Source organism: Vanellus vanellus, assembly GCF_965231255.1.
Source record: "Vanellus vanellus genome assembly, chromosome: 5".
Lineage (NCBI taxonomy): Eukaryota > Metazoa > Chordata > Aves > Charadriiformes > Charadriidae > Vanellus > Vanellus vanellus.
This window is the reverse complement of record NC_138910.1, coordinates 68,086,882-68,106,869: the sequence shown is the minus strand read 5'-3', so window position 1 is coordinate 68,106,869 and position 19,988 is coordinate 68,086,882.

Sequence of the window (19,988 nt, the reverse complement as noted above, 5' to 3'; positions counted from 1 at the left end):
ACAGACATGAGGCTGTGGAATGTCACTGTGACAAAATATCTCACGTCTGACTTGAAAGTTTTGAAGTTGGGGCTTTGGTAAGGAACCGATGGGAATGCCTCAGCCTGCTTTTAGGAGTTATCTGTGGATGTGGCAACACTTTTTCTAAACTTTTGAGGAGCTGTTTGCTCACCATCATTTTCCAACTTCATGATCGCTGCTGGCTGGAGTTCAACGGGTTAAACCCTACGCATGCTAGGGAGGTGTGAGGCATGTAGAAATAGCACGTAGGTGTCTGGTTGGCACACAGTACTTCTGTAGCACCTTGGCAAGGAGAGAGGAAGCTCCCGTAACCGGATGTTAATTTTCGATGAGCTGCAGAGTAACGAACAAAGGGTCCAGGTGTAGGAAGACTGTTTTTCTCCCGATTGATTTTGTGAGGTGGGGGGAAGTCTTAAAGGGGAAGAGAGGAAGGGACTAGGAGTTAGTTTGTTTTGTTAAGTTTTCCCGTAATCTAATGCACGGAGACACAGAGGAACAGAAAGTCAGATGAACTCGGGGGAGCTTTGATCTACACGTCCTGTCCTTCATGCTGACGTGTGCTGTATTGTAAGCTTGGCTTGTCTGTACTAACTTACAGATCCTGCTCCTGAATTTCAGCTGACTACTAAGGGCTTGGTTTGGAAAGCCTATAATGAAGAAATTATATCTTATTGCCTTGTGTCTTTTTACTCCCCCAAATCAAGCTGAGAGATGTTTAATAGTAAGCGAGTGGAGAGAGCAAGAAGTTACAACATAAAATTCGGTTCTTACGTGCTGGAAACGTATTTTTTGAAGTCAGAGATGTACGTTTCAATTTCATCTAGACATCAGCTTTCTGCAAGTGGTGTTTGGATAGACTGGTTGGAAAGCAATTTCATGAATCATAGTGATGGTAAATTTATAGCAAAAAAATTAATTCCTTTTCCGATTCAAGGCCTAAGGACACAGGAGAAATTGTGGATGACTCAGAAAAAAACCCCAAATCTCACTATAAGAAGACAAACGCCTCCTTTCCTTTATGCTAGAGAAGCAAATGATAACTTGCTTTTCAGTAGTCAGCGGTTCAAACCTATAAAGGGACTATGCCAATCAGATAAGAACCCTTTCCATCTAGAACAGTATAGCTGAACTACTACTCTCACAGGTATAGTGGACGACATCAAAGGCGGTGCGTAGGTCTAATTGGCAAATGGTTTACATTGTGACCAGCAAAGGGTGAGGAGGGAGCACGTAAAGAAGAAAGATGTGGAAGAACAGAGCAAGGACAGAAGAAGGAAGGTTAGGTCAAGAGGAACTCTGGGTGATAAAAGGAGCTTCGATCAGATTTAGAAGGCAATAGGGAGACGGTGAAGAAGAGGGATTTAGGAATATCTTAATGAGATCTCAATACTGGGAGCAGTGGATTACTTTTGCATTAGACTACTTTAAAAACTGGCTAATGTGAGTGTCAGTTAGAGGCTGAAGACAGCAAGGTCGCAGTAGGCATGGATGTGGAGAAGGATGGACTTGACAAAGATTTTATGGGGAGAATAAAGAAGAAAGGGGAGATTTCTGAGACATTTTGGAGATTAAACCAGGAGGATTTACTGATAACATCTATTGGCATATAGGGATAAGGAGTTAAACAAGTGGAGATGAGCAGGTGAACACATGAAAAAGCAGACACTTTCAAATTTATGCTGTCAAAATTTTCAAAATATGCCCAGAAAAAATATTGAGGTGTCATAAACCTGAAGTATTGATGGGTGCCCGTCTTTATAGGCAGAGAGGAGGGACATGCACAAACATGCATATTCCTGGAAGACTGAAGAATATGTCTAGACTAAATAAAAAGGGTACAAGAATGTGGAATGCCAGTACTACAGAATCTATCCCAGCTTGCCTTGAAATAAAGAAGCATTACAAATAAATGGTTTGTGGAACCACTCCAAAAAACAACCTTTCCATTCTTACACATGGGAAGCAAAGCCCCAGTTCTATACTTAAATGTGTTCTTCGTTTTATAAATGGGCTCATTTATCTTTGCAAGACTGAGTTAGGAGGGCATAAGTAAATGAATATACACAGGTTAACATGCTTGACTTCACACATTTTTGATTACTTATCACCATGATTACAATATCTTATGTGTGACTGTAGAATTCTCAAGTTGTTTTTTTTGCTGGTGAACCGATAGGAAGACATCAGCCTGCTCTTGGAAATTACTGGATATTTTCCAAGCTTTGCATCATGAAGAAATGTATTTATTCACAGTGGTTTTAAAGGTAATTGGGATGCTGATTGTGCAGACAATGCTATGAAACTAACACCCTCGGCTGATGAGGCAGGGAAGTTAACACTTCCTAGAGCTCAGCCTTAGGTAGATCGCAAAAGATATAAATATAGAGCAACTTCTTTCATTCCAGAAACCGCCTATCATACCAACAAAGGAGCAAAAACTGAACAGAGCTAGTATTAGGTGTTTTTCTTTTAAATTAACATAAGCATAATATACTGTATTAGAGTTATTTATTCCTTTGATGTGATCGAATTTGGACTGCTGGCTGGATGTATACCAAACACTCTCACCATGCTTGCAGTTTTATATTACAGTGGGGAAAACCAAGCATGGTACATCAGAATATGTATTTCTTTCTCAAATTACAAGTTAAGTATGCCAGTAGATATTTAACAAGAGCCAAAAGATGTTGTCTGATGGGCGTCTTACAAATGTAGCTGCAATAGGTTGGGGACCCCACTTTCAGACCACTATTGATCATCCGGAGAGGGGATGGTGAGAGTGTCTATCAGAATGAGAGGTCCTGAATGCTCCAGGTAGTGTCCATGAATCTTTAGCCTCCTTGCTGTTGAGTTCTACATATATTCAGTACCCTCAGACTCCGGTATCTAACTGATCAACAGTATGCTCCAATATAATCCATCCTGTATGTGCAGAACAACCACATGCACATGTATACACACACACGTTTATCTCTATCACATAAGCACATATATGTATCTATTACTGAACTGATCTGGTAAATATATAATGTCAATAATAAAAAGATGATCATGATCTTTCCTTTCACCCTTCGCTTTTTTTTGACAAATGACTGTTCACTTGAATCAGCAAGTTTGCTGCTGAAAGGAAAATGGGATGTAAAACAGACTGCGGATGCACAAATGCCTTGGATAAAGATTTTTCTCTGATGCTTGCTTTTTTTTTTTTTATAATTTCAAATTAATTTATTGGTTTCAAACCAAATTCTGTCACTTCAAGAATTTAGATGGGCTTTATACTACTTCAGAAATGTTTCGTTTATCCTAGGCGCTAGAGCAATTATAGTGTTTTTTTTTCTAGTCAATAAAATCATGATACAACTGAAAATGTAATTAAATGTCAGATCAAAATAATGAATGTCCATGTTTGGTTAAAATTATTTTCAAATAAAAAATCCAGGGAAAACATTTTTCAAACGACGACTAGTCTATCATAGAGCAGCCTACCTCAGAGGACTCTAGCCCAAAAGCAGTTTTAGTGTCTGTTTTATAACTGCCTCACCTCACCTTCCTGTCTGAGTGCCTCACTAATCCTTATCGTTTTATGTCCGAACATCATATTCCATCTGAGCATACAGGGCTGAATATATCTCTTGGGATGATGTAACTCTAGGCAATTCTGAAGCAATAAGCACACAAACACACATAAACATATGCATGCACACATCCTACTAAATCTGCGTAGCTATGTCCATCTGAAAGAAATTGCACATTTCAGTGTTCAGAGCCAGTGTCTTCCTGCTCTTTGCTTTACCTTGGATGAAGTCATGAAATGAGGGAATTTAAAGTGAATGCAATGTTTCTGAAGGCCAGATTAACTACCCTGAAATTGGGCTGTTTCCGCATCTGCTGTAATATAGAAGGGATGTACAGACTGTGTATAAAGATCCTCACAGCTAAAAGGGATAAAGTAATTCAGTTTCCATGTCTGTTCGTGTTTCCCTGGGACTGGTCATGATATGGTACTGTTAATGATAGTCACATCTCTGCAGGAGGAAAAGAGTGAACCCCATGAATAATTACACCAATGAAATGCCAAGTTACCAGTTGCTTTTAATCCACACTCATTTATATCAGAGCATTAGACTTGAAGGGCTCTTACAGTGCAGTGCTAATACGTTAACCACCAGATAACCAGACTAGCTCCTAGAAGACCATAATTACCCCTTCTTTGTTTTACTTACATGGGAGGAGAGTTCTGACACTTCTTGTTCATCTATCGTACAGTCTTAGACTTGAAGCAGTGGCAATCGCTGCCCTAACCTCTCCAGGTGTTTACCCTCACAACACTCCAGTCAAACTTCCAGTAGGCCAATAACCCACAAAGACATCCTGGATTTTTTCTCCCCAGGTAACAGCCTGAAAAAATGCTTAAATTATAACATAGGTTTTAGGTCATTATTGAATTAACTTGTGTGTCTGCTGAGGAACGACTAGATCTTAAGTTATGGTCTTGGGATTTGGTCCTATACTTCACAGGAACCTCCAGCTGCTGTGGGATTGTATCTTGCAGAGACGCAGGCCCAAAGGGAGCAGAGGAGGAGGTGTGACCAGCTAGATGCGGCCACAGGGATGGAGAAGGCTGTGGTCAGATGTTGTATACACAGTGCTGGAATAGAAGATGCTCTTTTCCATCCTCTCAGTCCCTCACAGTTAGAAATGTCTGGGGTAACAGCTCCCAGAAGTGCCAGCTCTCTACTGCTTTTGAGCTCTGCCAGAGCCCTCTTCCCCCTGCCCTGTTCTGTCCTCACCACCTCCCTCAGCTGCATCCCTTCCTCTTTTCTCCCAGTGATTACTCAGGAATTTGTGCATTTCCTATCTGAGAACTCTTGCAGAAGGAAAAATGCTTGAGGACCATGGTGGGGAATGAAATAATACTCAGAAGAGAAAGATATGGGATGATCATTTAGGACTTAGAGTGGAAAGTTCATCCTATGAACTGCCAAGAGTGCTATAAGTCAAAACAAAACACCTGCAAAACAGCAATTGTATCATCATTGACTTTTTTTGCATTATCCCTTCCTAGGCAGAAAGTTATCTGTGATGCATGGGCCAAGAAATCAATTATTCTGTAATATTCCTTCTCTGTCATATCACCTCCATCATTTAAGGTTTCTGGAACATGGTAGTTCACCAGGAAGTTGTAAAGTTTGGAGAAAAGTTGGCAGTAGCCCACAGAGCACAAGTGAAGTCCTTCTACTCATTGTCAGCATGGACAATGCTTTGACAGAAAGAACAGCAGACGGAATGGGAGGGACAGGTCCTCAGGTGTCCCTGCTATTATCTGATTTGTCTTCTAGCATTCCAGTCACGTGGAAAACCATATTCATGTGGACTGACTCCAGAAAGAGCTCCCTCTGGACCTCTGGACCCTGGTACTACACAGCAGAGAGTTTGTAGCAGCTACAGAAAGGTTCATGCTTTGTTGCTGCCTGGAAGAGTGACCTAAAGCTGTGTTCTCACTCACTTCATGCCAAGAGCTCCTGTTCCTGCAGTTTTATGGCACTGATGGTTGAGCTCTGGCAAGTCCTGCTGACGCAGTTTAAAATTAAAGCCTGTAATATGCTCATTTGACCCTCTGCTAGAGACCACCACGACAACAATTTGTCTCAGTTGCTTCAGTGAAAATCTTAGCATCTTAGTTTAAACCTAATTACTCATTGGTAACCCTTTCTATTTGTTCTCTAATGCTAGCTGCCTGGTTGTGGCATGTCTTGAAGAAGCTCAAAATATGCCGGTTTCAGAATTTCCTATTATTTTTGTACAATGATGCTGGTCTTTTTACTCTGAAAGTAAACTGTTTGTTTAACTGCCATCCTTCAGGCCACTTTTCACATTCATATTTTGACTGTGTCCTTCCAGCGTTGCCTGTTAGCTTAAGTTGGTGTAATTCCACCCCCGATATGAAAAATTAATTATAAATAAATAAATCTAGTGTTATTTTTTCCCAGCTTAGACTCCTGCGTGGCAGTCTAGAGGTCACCATTTCTATTTTACATTAGCCCTGCTTATGTCTGAAGTAGGACTGAAGAGATCCTTCTGATCTGGACTCACTCTTCACCAGGAGTGGATTGCAGCCTTTTATCCTTCCTCGCTGACACTGGACGGTACGTCCATCCTAAGCCGGAGAGGTTAGAGCTAATTCACACCCCATCAATACGTATAAGTAATTCAAATGATTTCTTCCAATGTTCATTATCTTGTACTTGTCTGCATTGAACTTCATCTGGCATCTTGTTAGTCAGTCACTCAGGTTTTATTAGCGCCTCCTGAAATTCCTTACTTTGCTCCTTGGTTTATATTAACTTAAATAATTGTGTATTGTCAGCAAATTTCAGCACCTTGTTATTCATCCCATTTCCCATCTCATTAAATATGAGTGGTGAGCAAATAGTGGAGGAAATTATTCATGAATATTCATTTGAAGTTAAAAGCAAATTCCATTTTGACAGCATTCGTGACTACTCCTTGTTCACTTTCTGCAGTGAGTGCTAAAGATTTACTAGTGCAAATGCATGCAGGAAATTCACATTTTACTCCCTTATACTAATAATCCCTCCAAACAAAATTCAGCCTGCATGTTTCTAGGCAAGTTTCACATTTCAGGGATAGAGGGAATATCTCTAGAGAGGGGACAGAGTCCCAGAAACTAAGAGTATGTTTTGGAAGACCTCTTCCTTTCTCATGCAGAGATAATATGACACGAGACAAGTAAGGAGAGAACTGCATTTCTGACAGATCCCATCCACCATCTGTATCTGTGCCCACCCAATGCCAAGCAAAGCTTGCAGTCCTGACCAGCCCTCCATTGCCATCTGCACTGGCGCCTGACCAATCCCATATTTCCAACAGTTTTGGCTTATGGATTGGCTGTTCCATGCATCCTGGCAGTCTGGTTCAGTCCCATCTGGTATGGGATTATGGACTCCCAGAAGGTTTGGATGTACAGGTGCTACCTGGTATTGGTCAACTGAGCCATTCACAGCTCCTGCTAATAGGCTGCCGGCCACCACACCTCTGGTCTCCTCTGACCAGACAAAACCCTAGACAGGCAACTGGACTTTGAGGGACCGTGCCGATATTAGCCATTTCAAGAAGTAAGAGCGTCCCTCATCCATACAGCAGAGATTGCAGTCCTTACATGAGGCATAGCTTCATTTAAACACGACCCTGTGTATTTCTAAAACAATGTCATAAGGTATGTCATAAATCAAGATCATAAAAGAATGAGATGTTTTATAATAACAGTTAAAAACAGGTCCAGTCTGTTACCATTCCTTTTATGTGTTTCACAGCAGCGCTAACCTAGATCAAGGTTACCTTGGAAATCCACATAGATGCTAGAAAGGAAAAACAGAGAAGCAAAGCCTGTGAATAAGGCAGAGAATTTGTAATACTGTGACAGAACGCGTGAGAAACATTGCTATGGCAGAGACATTAAACTGATTTGACTTCTGTACGCCTATAAGAGGTTGAATGGAGGTAGCTGGTGAGCAGTTTAATTTGATTCTCCCCATCCTTTATTCCTTATTATTTTTAAGTAGCATTGATACTGTGTTAAGTGCACATATAAGGACAAGAAGCCTCTTCAGTCGCTTCAGTACATTCAAATCTATGCGCCACATTAAGCTGTGGGTGAACACAACGTCAAAGTTCTCACGCACACACACTCACAGAGAACATTTTGGCCTTTTGGATGATTAGCCTAAATTGTTTCAAGGTCTGTTCTGCACATTAGTGTAATGACAAAACCAGAATGGAATATAGTCTGCAGTGCTCAAAACGCAGCAAGAAATATTTATTTGCCTCTGTCATATACAGTTCACTATGCGAACAGCCAGGTATGACAGGCAGTTCCTGAATAAATTCCTGCCTGCAAACTAAAGTTAGTGGAAATTTTGCTTATGCATGGCTATAGAACTTGTTCTTTAAAAGAACGGAAATGCAATAAGCCTACTGATGTACTGCTTGAGCTGGTACACTCGAAGTCTTCAGTTACTAATTCAGATTTTTCAGATTAAGTGTTTTAAGTATTTTCAAAATACACAACTGCTATATGTATGTGGCATAGTCAGTGCTGATTATACCATATGATACAGCTTTTTTCATAAGGTTGCAGGAAAGGAGACGTGCAGATATTCATATGCAACTTCCTTCACAGAAATGCCTGTATTTAAAGTAAAAGGAAATTAAAATGAGGTTCCATTGTTTAGATGAGAAAGTGCAAAGGTTCATGACTAAATTAATGTAATTCTAATTTTGACCTTTAGACAAAGCATTTAAGAGCTTTCCAATAATGACATCACATTTACTTGGTGCCTATGCCTTAGTTTGCATTGTTTTGATTACTTATAGAATAAAACAACTGTAGATTTATAGTATATGCATGATACACTATGTACATTATAATCGTAACACTCATCATGCTGCTTTAATTCAAATGGTGATATACTGGGCTTCAGCTCACAAATTCACTCCCCACAGCCCTACAGCCTAGAAACATCTGGGTGCACAAACGGATGTGTTTGAGCAGTTCCAGTGTGTTTTGGGGAACTATAGGGATGTGGAGGATGCACGTGTACATTTGCTATTCTATGTTTCACATTGTTTGCCAATCTCCGTTCTTTAAAACTCTCCCCTAGGTATCTCGAATTATCTTTTATTTCAGTATTTTCAAAGCCTCCCTATCAAGAAGAGGGTTTCCTTGGAGATTTTGAGAAGATTTTGAGCTCACTGAAGTCAAGGGAACTATTCTGCTTTGTGCAAGCTGAGGATCTAGTTTGATAGCCTCATCTTTGTGAATACAGAGCAGAATGAATTTATTCAAACTTATGAAAGCCACATGAATAACTTTGTTTGAACAATTCTGTTGTATCCCCTCTGCATTTACAGTGTAATTTAGCACACTGAAATTAATTTTTCTTCCCTGATTATGTTTTCTACAGACACTGGAAAGGTTGATGAGTACAATATAGTTTTAAATGATGTGCCTTGTTTATGCTTTTTTCTTTATGGTCCATTACTGTAGGATTTGAGTGGAACCGTATGATTATAGTGTTAGGTTGTCATGCAAATGGACTCATTTTGTTCCATTTCCCATTCCCCTTACCGTCCTTGTCAATGCGATGGATAAATCTTGCTCTGTGTTCTGTTCCTCATAGACTTGCAAGGCTGTCATCAGAGTGGATTAATCTTCTGCCTGTGTTATCACAAAATTCTCTGTCCTAACAATGACTTATCACTGAATTTAAAGCCTGATATACTTTATACTCAATCTGTAGACTTAGGCTTGCAACAAAAATTGTAATGAGAGCTAAAAATTCTACAGAACTAATCCATTCTTATCACAGTCTTTGAATTGTAATTTCATGGATTTCCTTGAATATGGCATTTTACTGAACAATACCAAGAGAGAACATGGTAGAATAATGCACTTGAAATTTCAATTTTAAATGCCATCTAAAATAAACTTCCAAATTGTTTAATTAAGTGACCATAAATGCATTAGAGGTTATTGCCGGCACAACTGCTGCACAAGCAGTTCCTTCGATAAAAGCCGGGATGTGGACAAACTGTAGCTCAACAGCATATAAAAACACCATTAAAAATAATGATAATGGTGTGACTTAAACCTAGAATAATACAAATTTTAGAGTTACTGCTTCCACATATAATCCCTTAACTCTCCCTCTCATGCTTCGCTATTGCGTGGTTTTTAAACTGACGTGTGGTTGTTATGCATGCTTGTAATTTATTCTTTTCTCAGGGTTCTCACACTGGTCTACGTTATAAGAAAAAGATGTTTTAAGTGTTCCTTTAAAATATATATTTATGTGTGTGCTCAAGATGCTAGATGAAATAGATGAAATAAGAAATGTTTAAGATTTCTTGCTCTCTGATGTAACGTATAAAAGGCCAAAAGGAGCTGATTTAAGCTACTCTGGATGAAAATAGAGTCTTCTAAACTTTAAGCTATCTTGATGTTTTACTAGCATATTAGGCTTGTCTACATGGGGATTTTAACATGAGGAAAAGAACTCAGTGCTAGACTATGTTAAACGGAAGTAAGGGCTTCCACACCACTTCCTAAAGCTGATTTACAGAAATTCCCATGTTAACCATTTCATTTACAGGTTCTGTTTGTTTGACTTCATAGTTGGCAATTTTGGCCAGGAAGCAATGCAAACTTCTGCGTGTCAGCTCTGTGAATTTTCTCACCGTGCTTTATGAGATGCCTCCTAGAACTGGCAGGAGGCCTGAGACTTGCTGTGTTAAACTGCCATGATGCTACTCCCATAACTCAGCTGTGTTTTGCCAGCTCCATTTCTAAACTGCCATGAGAGCAGCCTGGAAGACACACTGCTCACTTACAGCAGTCTTTAATATAAACAGGATAATGTCTTGTATTGGCACTCACACAGTCAGATGGATTTGGCTTTGTAGCTTTGGAGGAGCAGCATTATGGTTTCAGGAGAAGGAAATCTGGAGGATGGAGTAAAAAGCAGTGTGTGGCTTGTTGTTTTTTTCTTTTTCCCTTGGAGGCATTTCTCAGCAAATGCTTTCACAAAGTGCAACGTTGCTGCTTTACTTGGAGAGCTGTGAATGCCTGGTAGCATGCGATCCAGGGAGGAAAGGCAATGCTGAAGAATTTTATGCTGGAGAAGGTGATGGTCCTACTAAGCTGTTTGGTGCTCATTTGAAGTGGCAGAATATCCAGGTGAAAGCCCCTTTTCTCCCCCAAATTTAAAGCAGTGAGATATCCTTTCTGCCTACGATACTGAAGAAGGAAAAACTTGAAAGGCAGCAGCAGCAGCAAGCAGGGAATGTACTGGCTGGTTTGGATGTTCCCTGCAGGCATTAAACAAATTCAGCTAGGCCTCTAATATACAGTGCCGCCACTGGGTGAGAAAAGACTGCTTCAGAAATGGAAGAAGACCAGGTTAGAAGGACAATTCCGAGGATAAAACCGGTCTTGAAATAAGCATGCTGAAACAAACCATCTGCTTTGTCATGAGCTCTCCTTTATGACACCCACACATCTCATTTTGCACTCACAGTACAAAGGATGTTTTAATAATTATTAAAATTTCTTCAGAAGTGTTCCTATTCAAACATCAGCCCATCAATACCCACATCTATACGTTCTGATTTGTGGATGCCAGGCAGCGTTTCAGCCCCGATGTTCTCTCTGCTCTATGGAATCACAGGATCATAGAATTGTCTGGATTGGAAGGGAACTTTAAGGTCAGTGAGTCCAACTGTTAACCTAGCACTGCCAAGTCCACCACTAAGCCATGTCCCTAAGCACCACATCTACACGTCTTCTAAATACCTCCAGGGGTGGTGACTCAGCCACTTCCCTGGGCAGCCTGTTCCAGTGCTTGACAACCCTTTCTCTGAAGAAATTTTTCCAAATATCCATTCTAAACCTCTCCTGGTGCAACTTGAGGCCATTTCCTCTTGTCCTATCACTTATTATTTGGGAAAAGAGACTGACCCCCACCTTGCTAGAACCTCCTTTCAGGGAGTTGTAAAGAGTGACAAGGTCTCCTCTCAGCCTCCTTTTCTCCAGACTAAACAATGCCATTTCCCTCAGCCGCTTCTCATGAGATTTGTGCGCTAGACCCCTCACCAGCTTTGTTGCCCTTCTCTGGACACGCACCTCAATGTCTTTCTTGTAGTGAGGGGCCCAAACCTGAACACAGTATTTGAGGCGCAGCCTCACCAGTGCTGAGTACAGGGAGACAGTCACTTCCCTAGTCCTGATGGCCATGCTATTCCTGATACAGGCCAAGATGCTGTTTGCCTTCTTGGCCACTAGGCACCCTCTGGCTTATATTCAGCCAGCTGTTGACCAATACCCCCAGGTCCTTTTCCGCCAGGCAGCTTTCCAGCCACTCTTGCCCAAGCATTTAGTGTTACATGGGGTTGTTGTGGCCCAAGTGCGGGACCTGACACTTGGCCATGTTGAATCTCATAGCGTTGGCCTTGGCCCATTGATCCAGCCTGTCAAGATCCCACTGTAGAGCCGTCCTACCCTCAAGCAGATCAACTCCCCTGCCCAACTTGGTGTCATCCACAAACTTACTGAGGGTGCACTCGATTCCCTCGTTCAGGTCATTGATAAAGATGTTAAACAGAATCAGGCCCAGTACCGAGCCCCGGGGAACACCACTTGTGACCAGCCGCCAACTGGATTTAACTCCATTCACCAGAACTCTCTGGGCCTGGCCATCCAGCCAGTGAAATGTATGCCAATCCAAGGCATGGGCAGCCAGTTTCTTCAGGAGAATGCTGTGAGAAACAGTGTCAAAGGCTTTACCAAAGTCCAGGTAAGCAATATCCACAGCCTTTCCCTCATCCACTAAGTGAGTCACTTTGTCATAGAAGAAGATCAGGTTTGTCAAGCAGGACTTGCCTTTCATAAACCTGTGCTGACTGGGCCTGATCACAGGCTTGTCTTGCATGTGCCGCGTAATGGGACTCAAGATGATCTGCTCCATAACCTTCCCCAGCACCAAGGTCAGACTGACAGGCCTGTAGCTCCCCGGATCCTCCTTCGGGCCGTTCTTGTGCATGGGCATCGTATTTGCTAACTTTCAGTCAACAGCAGCACTGACATACAGCTCAGTCCTGGGGACCCAGGCTCCATTCGCCGCTTTTACAAGCTCCACAGCACAGACTCAGAAATGTCTGTGCACAAAGAGCTCTCACCTGTCTGCCAGGTCATATAGTTTATAATCACTGTTTAAAGTCTCTTTCTACTCAGACCTCAGCATATATGTAGAAAGAGTTGTTTTCTTCCCTTTATGGCATTTTGGAAGCCTGTCACCTTTTGTTGGGTGCCTGTCAGGTTACAGCAACTTGTGAGAAACTTTCCAGTGTGTTGGTAAACACACTGTGTGTGTGCATTGGTAGATCGGCTTGCCAAAGTACTTTCTGTTTCCCAAGAAGATGGGCAGGTGTTGGGAGCACTGACTGAGGCTTAGTCCTGTCCTGTCTTCAGTCACTATCACAGAGCATTTTCCCTTTGACTTGGCACTGGGAGTAGGAGCAGGAATTACCATCTCGGTTTTATTTACTCCAACAACATCTTGTAGACGTTTGCTTTTGTGACACTCCTCCAGATGGGACTGAGCACGCAGCTCTTTGAGTCCCAGAGCTCTACAGATGTCCAGATGGAAGACTAGGGAGCGCAGCAATCAGTGTGTAATTGGGTAAGTGATAGACCTGCTGCAAAGCAGCATTACCTCAGCCTTAAGGAGGATTAATTACCAAAGACCTATGATGCCAATTAATTCTCTTTAAAAAATTGTGTGTGGATTCAAGGCACTTTAAGTCAAAGAAGCTGTAGTTAATTCAACATAATGTGCCTACATAAATAAGCAAGTGTTGCAAGATATTAAGCACTTTATATATCACACAAATGGAAGTATCCGAGTTATTTTTTGTAAATGTATTCTGTAAACAGTAAGAAACTGATCCCCCTTGCCACCAGAGATGGTCTTCCTAAAGCAGAGTGTAACCTCTGGTTTTGTCTCACATACAGCACCCAGAGCTGAATACTGAATGTGAAGTTTGATCCCAAAGTGCTGATAAAATACAGCTGATTTCTCAGCTTAGGCTGACAAGATTTGTTCATGCTTAAAAAAATAACATCTCAAGTGACAAGCCCTCAAGATTTCAAAGGAAGCCTAAGAGAGTTTTGTTCAATCAGAAGGTAACAGAGATGCTCTTCCTGACACATTGCTGCAGTCTCAGTGGAATAAGATAGACACTGAGGAGCAGAAAATACTACTGATCAGGTTAACATGAAAACTTTCTTTGCGAGCGCTAATTGGAATGCAAATCTTTGTACCATAAAAAACCTGAGCTATGAATAGAGCATTGGAGTTTAATTGATTAAATCTGTCAGTTTCTAAAAAAGCAGGAGGTACATGCTCTGATATAGTTGACTCCCAACAGTTTTATTAATAGGTATACGGTGCTTCATCTTCCTTAGAGATGCAGGTATAGTACACTGTGTATCTCTGCGCTTAAGTGGATTGCCTATGAAAGACACACCAGAAAGATTCTGGTTCAGAAGGTGAGCTGGAAGGTGCCAGGCAATGGGCCGCCGGCACTGCCATCACCAGCTGAACCGTTGAGGCCGCAGAGGAGTACAACAGCAAGAGGTGGGGCTGGCAGCGACTGAGTATCTTTGAAGTACAGAGGTTTGCCATTGTTCCATGAAGGAAATTACAATAAAATGTATTATACGTAAGCTTGTGAATTATCAGGAAATCAAAGAGAAAGAAAAAAATAATACACTACCTTAGGCTAATCGTTGTTTTAATTTCATTGCCAAATAAGTTTTAGCACTAATATGGTGATATTTTTCCAACTTTTCCGCTGTAAGGAGCTAAAAAACTTATGAATCTCATACTGAGTGATGCACTCATCTTTGGATGTGTATGATGGAAAGTATGGGTGTATGTGCGCAAAGAGAACGTTGGTCCATCTGCACATCGCTTGTTGGCATGCAACGGGAAACTTCCCCCACAGCTGCTCTCTAATTATAACTCAGGTGGGTTAGTTGCAAAAATCATATATCCAGTAAGTCACTATACAGATGTTCACTTTCACCCTGTGAATCCCCTCCATTATTTCCTCAAAGTAAATTATATTTTTCTCAAATACTAGACCAACATTTATGAGAGCATGAATTGGAACTTTTGAAAATTACTGTAATTAATGGAAAGCCTGTAAAATCCTTACCTATCCAAGGGCAAGTACAAAATCCTGCAATCAAGTGTCATTAAAAATTATGGTATAAATTAAAGCTGAACTCGAATGCATTTGTTAATGTTCCCTCCAACCCCCCACTGAAAAAAAAAAAAAAAGAAACTTTGTGATCCTGTAATCCAAAATAACAAAACTCAGGTATATAGCATGATGCATGATATCATGGTGTTTCATTAATATGACTGCTATATGACTTGTGGTTTATTACTGGAATAATATTTAATAGATTATGCTTGCATTTTGTGTTGCATACCTGGTCTCACATTATAGCACGGAGATTTATTCTTTAAAGAAGAGAATATGAAAAGAGGAAATAAAAAAAGTAAAGCAATAGGCTTATGTTTCTACTCTGTGTATAACCACAGGAAGCTTTTCTGATTTTCCAGCAATTCAAAAAAGCCTGAAACAGTTCCAAAAAACCTGAGTCAAAATAAGAAAGCACGAACTGCCTGAAAACTTAACATATCATTTTAAAAATTAAAGTAGTAAAAAAAAAATCTTCAAATAAAAAAATCCTTTCAATTTAAAATACTGAAATATCAAGATATTGAATCAGAGCAAAGCATTTTGACTTCTGTTTCAGTTTTTATTTAAATTTCTATCCATCTCTTCTTGACACAAACAATTCAGAGAAATTGAAATGGAACCAAGGAAAAATTCATTGGCACCTAATCCTTATTTTCCAATAAAATTTGACCTACCTCTAGCTTTCTCCGGATGCTTGGCAAGGACATTAGTTTATTTATGAATTTTTCAAGTTTATTTTTTGTGTTTTTCAAGAAAAAAAACAACCACAACTGGGGAAGAAGTGCCAGCATAAATATAGTTGACAGCTCATGGAGAGATAACTTGCTGCCATTAATCCTGCTGGCTAATAACTACATAAATTTACCCTGCACAGAGTCCTCTTTCTGAGGGTATGAAAAGTAAGGTTTGGAGAGATTAAGTAAGAAGTGAGTGGCTTGTTACCATGCAGGTGCATTGAGGCTTTGTGGGTGTGGGGAAGGTGTGGGCAACCTCTTGGGGACCGAAGCCCAAAGCCGCAATCAGCATTTCACGGCCAAGGCAACCGCGGCGACATGAAGTTTCTGAATGGCCACGCACCCAACCGGCCATCGCTGACCTCCCCCAAATGAGCCCTTCGTGGTCAGGGAAAATGAGTCCCGCGGAGAGCCGGTGGGCAGCAGACCTGTCTGCCCACTCGTCCTCGCAAGGCAACACGCGCCCGGTGGGGACAGACAAACCAGAAATATGAAATGCAACTCGTGCCTCCCCGTTTAGGGGAGGCTGGGCCTGCAACTTGTATAGTGGGACTTTGTTCAAAATGTCATAGCAGCCAGTTTCAGGGCTCAGAGCATTTCAGTAAAGCAGCAGCGAGTATAAATATTGCCATTTAATTAACATTATACAATATGTTTCCTATACAAGCTGACATAACTGTCTATATTTCAAGTGATGGGTTTATATAGCAATGGTTGGAAACGAGCAGATTTACTGCAAATACTACCATAAATAAACCTTCCCAAACCAACATCGGTAACACAAACAAACGATTATGTCTGTTGTCTGAAACGCAGCAAAAAGCAAAGTTGTGGCAGGTGTGACACCTGATAGCTAAATTGAAATTTATAGAATGCATATGGCAGAATTTCATTTTTCTTTTTCATTTAGTGATCAAAAACTAGATGACAGACAGTGTAAAATGAAAACAGATGAAACGAATTTCCACATGGATCCTGCCAAGTTTCATTTTCTCCGCAAGTTCTTGGAAAGCCCAGAACCTATTCCCACGTGCACGGCCAGAATTTGCAGATTCTGCGCTTTACCTCTTCATCCTGCCATCTGACACTTTGCCAAGTCCTGTGTGCTGCACGGCGATTGCGAAGACAAGTCTGTTTATTATGGTACCGAGATCTTTCTGTCAGCCTCGATAGCCTAATTTTTCATATGGGGTATAAATAAAATATAATAATATATAAATATATATCCACGCGCGTACGCATTAGTTATAAAACTTTTCAAAGTCACAGGCGTTATAATGCTTTCTCTGATGAAAGTAGAAAGACCGGATAATAAATGAAGTGCAATGGAAATTTGATATGAGTTTTTAAATGTGTGCTGAGGTAAAAGGTGAACCTAGTTAACTAAGCAACAGATCCTTTTACTCGTCCGATATGAAACAAGATTCTCTGGGGAATAAGTTTCAGACAGGCATGGAGAATTTATTTTTAATCAGCTTTAAAATACAGTCTATAATAAGCGTGCCCTTCGGCAGTTATACTGTGCATGCCATCATAAAAAGGGAAGGGGAAAAAAAAGCTTACAATGAGGCTTAAGAAAAACGGTCAACTGGATGCTAGGTTTTTTAATCTGTGGTTGTCTTTGCCCCTGCTGAGGATTCCTATATCATCTTTTCATCGGGAGAGTTTGGCAAAGCCACTCAGTGGGTGCTGTACGTCGGGACCCACAAAAATCAATATAGGGAATATGAAGGCAATTTTTAGAAGCTAATGTGTGAAACATTAAAAATCCATGCGGTATAAACCATGTATAATCTTACCAACTCCACAGCTCAAACGGATCAAACACAGCAGAAATTGTGGTATATTGCGCACTAAAGTGAAACAACCTTTAAGGCTGAAGATTGATTCTTTTGGGAAAGTTTTACAATATGGTATATTAAGCACTTCAGATAAAAATAACATGTCTTCTCATAACAGGGAAATACACTTTTGAAAGAAAACAACTGGGCATTGATCTTATGGGCTAAATGAAGGGTATTAAGCTTACAGGGGGAAAAGTTCAAAATTTATGTCTTTGATACAAAGTAGAAGAAAATGACTAGATTTCTTTTCCGAGCACAATGTCATTCAATTCCAGCTTTGTAATTAGGATGTACTAGTTAGAAAAATATTTAGTGTTTTCTGAAGACAACATATAGCATTAAAATTATTTCGGTTAAAGCTTTATATACCTCTTCAACAGCTGATGAGCTCCAGTGCTGAAAAAAAAAAAGCCTTTTTTCATGCACTGAAGGTATCCTGCTAAAATCAAGGTGACTGCTCTGGGGGAAAATCAAGAAAAACACATAAGCGTGCTCCAATCTACCCCAAACAGATGAAAGACGGGGAGTGTTTCTGTCTTGGCTGGGTGGCTGGGAACCCGAGGAACAGAGAGATGAGGGGACATGCCAAGGTTGTGTAGGAAGTCTTTGTCAAGACAGGATCTAAATATACATCTTGGGACTCCTAGAGGGCACAATATCGTCTCATTTTGAATCTAAGTACTCTGTCTAATTCAGCGCAATCTTCCAAAACAATTATAGCCTACAGCGTACACACAGTATCCTTGAAAAAATTAACATGTATTTTGTATGCAATTCCTAACACAATTATCCTCCTAGTACATTCACATGAAATCAATAATAAATAAAGAGGTAGGTAAAAGGACTCATCAATATGCAGGAAACATTAAAACAGGAAAATCTTCGCCAAATCACAATCAGAGAATTAAAGCAGCCATTCCCACGCTCAACCCTACCAACTCGTCCCTGTCCTGGATGACTGGACTAATGGGGCAAAAGAATCAAAATATAAACCTACTTGGAAATGATCCCAGTTCCTGTACAAACACATACATAATGCCTCAAAAGAGATGTACTTTGTAAGTTTGCCATAGGAACAATATATTTCGCTGTTCCTTTCTTAATTATTTCTTTGAGACCTATGGAAGTCCCCTGTTAAAACTTTTCCTCTGATGTGAAGTCACACTTTTCATTATTTAACATTTTAGTATCGTGGATTTTGTATTTGAAGAATTTCAACTAAAACATTAAAACCTTTCTCCTTCAGAACAGAAGTGTATTAAGTACAGAACAGATTTGCATAACACTTCTTAAGAGAGAGAGAGTGAGTGCGATTAAAAATGCCCCTAACACACCTGAAATACATGCTAGCAGCCAGAACTGAAGGAGGAAAATGAGATGTTTAAAAATATAATGAACTGCTGTGTGTTGTAGTAATAAAGAAAAAAAAAAAGAAAAAGAAAAGAATTTTCAAAAATGTCCAGGGGAAAGAAAACCAAAAGACTAAGATTTCTGAATAACAGAGAAGGAGAAACAAGCACCAAGGATTTAGGCATGGCAAAATTCCTGTGTCAATACTTCTCTTCATCCTTTTAATAGGAAAGAATCAGAAGCAGAGATGTGTTGGGAGCAAAGTCCAAGAAACCAAAGGGAAAGTGTAAAACTAATCTTCAGTAAGGGGAATGTAAACATACACTTAAGAAAAGTTAACCAAAGGAAGCTTCAGGATCTGAAGGGCTTTGCTCCTTGGGGACAAGGAACCAGCAGAGACGCGAGCAGGGGGCATCTGACAGATTTTGCAGAACAGGTCCCACTACCCAAATGTTGAACAAAATGTAGTGCTCAAGTTTAAATGGAGAGAAAAGAATGAGTGACCGGGACATGTAAACTTTTAACCTGGCTTTTGTTCCAGGTGAAGAACTTGAAAGGATCACAGCGGAATTAATTTATGAGAACTGATGGAGTGGAAAGCATCTCAGCAGCGTGGGCCCGGGTTTGCTGAACTCACACTAACATTACCGATCGACTTTTCCCACATACTAAATTGGGCAAAAAAGGATGAGGTAAAATTAATCTGGACTTCAGCAAGATGTTTTGATCTAGTTGCAATCAGAAGAGCCACTGAGATAATGGAGATGAATTGCTGGCTCAAGATGATGACATGGTGGATGGTGATTAGGTTTCAGATAGAGTATTATTGGGCTGAGTCATGGTTCAGCTCAGCCAGCACTGTACTACATAATCTCTAATGATTTTAAGGCAGTGATTAATTTGGTCTTGATCAAGTCTGTTATTGGAATTGGGAGCAGCAATAAATAATTATTTCCTTAGACTTGATGTTATATACATTAAATGCATCTGAGGAGGATCCTGGGTCTTGACAGAGCAGCAGTTATGAGCTCTTATGTCAAGGAATGGAAGAGGTGGTGAGTCATGATTTATAAATCCAATTTTTAAGTGTTATTTAGAAAATTATTACAAAGATAGTGATGGGAGAAAAGCAGTGGGTAAAATAGGGGAAGAATACACATTAAACGGCCATCAAAAAGCCAGGTTTCTC